Source organism: Pteronotus mesoamericanus, unplaced genomic scaffold, assembly GCF_021234165.1.
Source record: "Pteronotus mesoamericanus isolate MK-2021 breed Mesoamerican mustached bat unplaced genomic scaffold, CSHL_Meso_final contig_56, whole genome shotgun sequence".
NCBI lineage: Eukaryota > Metazoa > Chordata > Mammalia > Chiroptera > Mormoopidae > Pteronotus > Pteronotus mesoamericanus.
This window is the reverse complement of record NW_026555201.1, coordinates 16,576,881-16,582,880: the sequence shown is the minus strand read 5'-3', so window position 1 is coordinate 16,582,880 and position 6,000 is coordinate 16,576,881. Positions and strand designations below refer to the sequence as shown.

Here is a 6,000-nt window from a genome sequence, read left to right as displayed (position 1 = left end):
TTATTATAAAAACGGAACGGATTGCCAAATTTAACTGCCACCAACCTAGCACGTTGTAAAAGTTAATGACTGTAAAATTGGCATGAAGGATCCTGAAACAAGACTAGGTACACACACAAAAAAAGGTTTGGTAGGACCATTTTCATTCTAACCTGATTGAAATGCACCATCTTTTCCTTAAAACTAAAAATCCCTAATGAAAAAACAGTAAATTAAATGCTACATTGAACGTTCTACTAGAAATAGGAACAAGCAGTTACTGCTTTTCAAACCAGACACCATAAGATTTTTTTTTTTTCTTTGTTTGGTTAAAACGTGAGCCAGGCCCAAGGGTGGGGATGCGGGTCTCAAGCTCCGGCCTCAAGAGTGAGGGTGAGCTCCTGAGCCCTGAGCAGGGCGCTCTACTGTGCAGTCTTCTTAAATTGAGCAGGACCCAGTACGACCGGTACAGAAGGCCTCGCCTCATCTTGCCACAGGCGTGGGCGGGAGGCAGTGGGCTCGTATCGCGCGGCCGCTCTCGGGTGTGCAAGGCTTCTTTGTGGCGATAAGCCTGGAAGAACAAGATGCTGTTAGACCTTTGCGAGCGGTTACCGCCTGCCCCGCAGGGAAAGCGCGTAGGCTGCCGCCTCCGCGCGCCGTCACGTGACGAGAAGGGGGTGTGGCCGGAGCCCGAGCGCTGTGGGGCGGGACCAGGATAGGGAGGGCGCTGGACTGTGAAGGATCGCCGAGGCTGTGGGTTCCCAGAGAGGCGGCGACACGGCCGATGACAACATTAGGCCGCGACGCCCTCCAGGCCGGGTGGTAGTGGTAGCGGCAACCCTAGCGGCTGCAGCGTTAGCTTTCGCCGCGGCAGCTGCCGCCACCGGTACCCCGCAGACACAGGGACAGTGGGGGCCCAACCTCGCCGGCGGACTGCGGGGCCGGAGTTCTCGTCTTACTGGAGGGTCGAGCCTGCAGCGCCTCCGCAGCGGTGAGACAGAGCCTTCAGTTTGGGCTCTCTTTCCCCCTGCCGCCGGCGACAGCAGCCGAGAGAAGTTGAGGTCGGACCGGACGTGTGCAGGGCCCCAGGAGAACCGGTCACCTGTGCCCCGCCAATCCGGGGTCTCCGCATCGGTGAGTGTCGCGTGGGTTCCTAAGTTGGGGGGGCGGTGGGTTCGCACCCCTACGCGACTGCACCTCCGTATCCTCATGTTCTGATCTTGGGCCGGCGAGGACTCCGGGTAGTCCGCACCGAGGAGTTTCTCTTTGGCTTCTTTGTTCCTTTGGAGTGGGGGATTCTAAAGGCTGGCGGGGGTGGAGTGTTTTGGGGCCCACCAAAGGTACGTCTGCCGCCATACAAAGCCGCGGCAGGGGCTAGGGGGAAAGGTATGAGCATTTTGGCCGCTGTGAATGTCTGCCTCTTCCCGAAGTTCGGGCGGACTGCAGGGTCTCGCCGGAAGCCCCTGCGCCCAGGAGAGCTGGCGCTGTCACTTGGTTGCGGTTAAGGCGAGGCTCGGGTTTTCCTGTGACTACCCGGGTGGAGGCTGTGCCGCGCGCCGCAGATTGCACCCGCCCTTGCAGAGCCGGATGACACAGTGTTGTTCCTCTGAACCTAAGTACCTGTGGCCTTGTAACATAAGAGAATTGCGAAGCTTTGGCTGTACTTTTAATTTAAAGTTTGTTTCAAAGCCCATTCTCAAGAGTGGGATCAGGTTCCAAGGAGCCTCACTTACGGAGTGTGCTTTTGGTTCATTGAGACACCCACTCAAGACCGGGAGAGGCGAAGCAACTGTATATGCATATTTTCCATTCACAAAAGTCGTTTAACACTATGTATGCGAGGCATCTGCGCTGGGGAACGTACCTAATTTCATGTTTCTAGATGCTGTCCGAAATAATAGGCATTGTAACTTGGGTTCCTACTTAAACAGATTAGAAAACTTATCTAACTGATGATACACACATGTTTGATTTAAAAACAAAATTTAACGGAGTTTTTGCCTTTCTGATGCTGGAAGACTTAAATGACATCTGAGTAATATTAGACTTCCCTGTGTATGATAGTATTACTAACTTCCCTCGAAACTTAGCCTCAAATTAGTGCCCCTTAGGTCTTTTAAAATAACCATTTTAAACTGTTTTTTGGACTTTTTAGGATTCCAAGGAGAGCAAGGATTGTGGAGGAACATGAATAAATTGCTTATTAGGGTTTGTGCATCCCATCAGGCATCTAAACTGATCACACTGAGAGTCCATGGTCAGTTTCTGTGCTTGCTAGAACCTGTTTTGCAGTGAAATTATTAAGATCTTGCTAGTTTTGCAAAACAGGTTGGGAAGGGAAGAATAAGGGAATGCAGTTTGTCTTCTATTGAAGGTACAGTTAATTTCAAATATTTGTTACCTTTCTTTTTGTTAACAACTATGGATGGAATGACTACAATATGTGTGTTAAAGGTACTGGGAAAGGGAGTAGATGAAACATAAGAACTACCTTTTAGGTCTTTAATTATGCAGATTAAGTCTTTGCGGTCAGATTCCATGTGAACTGTTTGAGCCGCAATACATTGTACACAGGTGCTTAGAAATGTCTGTTAATTAAAAATGGTCATGGTTTATTTCTCTTTCATTGAATCATAATATTGTCTCTGTGATCTGTCAAAAGATGCTGTATTTTTTCGTTGAGAATGTTACTGTATTTTAGAGGCAAAGAAATATGTTTCTTAAAACATATTTATGGCACTTGTAAATTTGGCAATATCTATTTTTTTTGTTCATTTTGAATTGAGAAACCTTAAAGTATACTTTAGGGATAAACTTACAATTCTAAAGAAAAGTAATAAATGCACCAAGCTATGAAAAAAAAAAAAAGAAATATGCAATTCTGTGTAGTGCAGGTATGTTTTAGTTTGTTTTGATTTAAGGAAAAAGTGATAAAATTATGAATTTACAAAACCTTCATTACAGAAGGACCTTTTTTTAAAGGACAGATTGCAGAATTTCTTTAACTATGGAATGCTCTTAGTACACTTAAATTTGGTTTGCTTATAAATAATCCTCTAAGCAGGTTACTTGTATTGCAGCATGAAGGAAAGGATGAAGAATTGGTACTTAAATGTAGCTTTCTGATATTGCTTTGGAAAATTCTTATCCTGATAGCAATACCTGAAGTATTATCTTTTAATATTTATATTGTGATATATAAAACTTAATGTATTTGTAGCAATGATATCCGGGCATGGGGGATTCAAAAGTAAAAGACCATAGGCTCTATTTTATTCTTAGGAATATGACCTACAAATATTATATAAATACAAGTTACATAAAAAGTCTCTGAGTACTTCATTAAGGAAGGTGGCAGTGTACAAGGAGATTGATGGAGGTCCTTGATTGTTGCAACTGGGGCTGAAGTATAGTTTTCTTGTAGATGGGGCACAGAAAGAGATGCCTGGACTAATGTGTAAAGATTTCATGTCAGTATGTGGGAAACCTTGAGAGATTTTAGATTTCGCCCTCCTTCCACCTTGGCCCCCAACCCCTTATATATCTTCTCAAATGCATGAAGTTGAGGGTATCATCTGGAAGACAGAATAGAAGGGATTTTTTTTTCTCCCTGAAAAATGTTATCTAGTTTGCAGGCTTTCTTCCGAGACCTTGTAGGGAAGGAATCCTTGTCCTGGAACATCATACCCTTATATGCTGTGTTATTTTTACCTTTGTTAAAGTTGCAAACAATGAAATCTCTCCATGATAGCAAGGATCTTGTCTATTTTGCTCACGATTGACGCTGAAAATGCTTGATAGTTATTGAATGAAAAAATGTAGTTGAGACATAAGACTAGGAGAAAAAAGAGGCATGTTTGATAATGAAATCCAATGTAGATACCATGTAAGCAATGAGGTGATAAAGAAGGATGTTGGCTTAGGAGGAGGGGAAGCAGGTCATTTAATCAGGGAAACTTTCTTGGAGGAGGTGATTCTTGAGTTCAGTCTTGCAGAAAAGGTTACAATATCTGAAGATAAGTAAGTTTTCTAAGAGAGTAGACAGCATGAGCCAAAGCATTTAAATGGGACCGACTTGGTAATCACGCCATATTAAGCTGAGTGAGTTATTTTTGGTACCATGAAGAATTTTTCTTCTCTCACAACTATTGCTTCTCCCAGATAAGTAGATTGACACACTTTAGAAGAGCTAAGGGTTAGAGTACTTGAGTTTGAAAGTGACAGTGGTGCAGCGAAAGCAAGAGAATTGAACCAGGGATCGGAAAATTTGAATTGGATTTCTGATTAGATCTTACATAAGCAAGTGTCCTTGGGCAAATCACTGAGCCTTAGTTTTCTCATTTGGAAAGGGAGGATAATAATCCTTACCCCCAATGCTTGTTGGGAGAATGAAATTACATAATATATATGAAATTGCCCACCTCAAATCAACAAACATTAAATTATTTAAAACATTTCTTTGTCTTTAGATTTTTAAGAAATATTTTGGTGTATTTATCAAATTCAGTATCTACTTGACCTTTGAGTTGACCCTTGTATTACCAAAATTTCAAAATTTTGGATGCTTAGTCTTCTTTCAATCAAGTGTATGCTTTCTACTAGAAATGAGGCCTTGTATTCTTAATATTAACACAAAGAATGGCAGGCACCTCAGATTTTTAAAGCTTCAGGTAAGGGATATGTATGACCAAAAAGCTGAGTCTTTAAGCTTTTCTTCTCTACAGAATTTGTTTTTGAAGAAATTGCTCTTATCTATTATGCCATCTATTCATTGTTGTGAAGAAATGGGATTTTCCTGCTATTAAGAAGAAAAATTACCAAAAATGTCTTCTATATGTTTATAGTGATCTGAGTGATTGTAAACTATGAAGGGTCTCTACCTGTTGTGCTTTATTTTAAAACTCAATATTTTTGAGCAGGCTAATAGGCTTCTGCATCATTTCTTCTCTAAACTCTTTGTTCCAGTAGCTGTTTGTTCTTTTATGAATCTAAAAATTTTATTATACTTTGTGAAGTCTGTGCAGTGTTTATAATCCAAGGAGCAGTCTATCCTTTGTATGATATTTGGAAGGGATTTTTAATTTTTTTAAAAAAGATTTTATTTATTTATTTTTAGAGAGAGGGGGAGGGAAGGAGAAAGAGAGGGAGAGATACATTGATCCGCAGACTCTTGCATGCTCTCTGTGGGGACCTGGCCCGCAACCCAGGCATGTGCCCTGACTGGGAATTGAACCAGCAACCTTTCGGTTCACAGGCTGGCACTTAATATACTGAGCAACACCAGCTATGGCTGGAAGGGATTTTTATTATAAAAAGACTAAAACGAGTCTGTGTCTTGAAATGGTAAAGAAGTCAGTTACCCTCCATCTTCCATGTTCACAAAGGACTGGAAAAAAAAAAAAAGAGGAAATAGCTTTAGAGCTTGAAGAGTTTTCCAAATAAGAGGAGAAACTTTTTGACTTACCGGTTGTTAAACACTTGATAGATTCAAAGGGAGATTGTATAGCTCCCAAAGTTGACTTAGTAGGAATGGGTGAACATCATTCTAACAAAATGTGGCTAACATGTTGTGACTGTTAACCCATGTTTTATTTTAAAATTATTTGGCATGTCCCTTGATTCCCCCCACCCCTACACTGCCCCCTGCCCCAAATCAGGCCACTTTCTTGTGCTTTGTAAACCTCAGGCCCTGAGAGCTTAAGTAGTAGGTAGTAGAGCCAGGATTTGAACTAAACTGAGTCGCTGGGAGCCTAAGTAGTCAGTGGTAGAGTCTAGCAAAAGGATTTGAATTTGAAATTTAATGAAACTTTTGACTTCAAAGCCTCTCCTTTTAACCACTGAATTATACTGACTTGTAGAGTTTATTTGCAGTTGCCCCTTATAACAGGTTTTGACATTGTGATATTTGTGAGTTTGTTTCAACTATGATCTGATGAAAATACATTTTATAATAAGATGGCATATAGTCTCGTTTTTTCCCATTTTGTATGTATTTGACTGATATCCTATTTTTTAAAAATT

General features: G+C 41.6%; 1 protein-coding gene across 4 annotated transcripts in view; it reads left to right on the top strand.

Annotated features, from left to right (window-relative positions):
* Window positions 1-748: 748 nt before the first annotated feature.
* OSBPL8 (oxysterol binding protein like 8) overlaps window positions 749-6,000 on the top strand; it is a 173,714-nt gene continuing 168,462 nt past the window's right edge. For 3 of the 4 annotated variants that reach the window (XM_054580134.1, XM_054580135.1, XM_054580133.1), the window contains exon 1: window positions 1,035-1,113. The gene's annotated coding sequence lies outside the window, so the exon portion shown is untranslated. Of the gene's footprint in view, window positions 1,114-6,000 lie in introns of all 4 variants that reach the window. The other variant, XM_054580140.1, reaches the window with a different exon arrangement.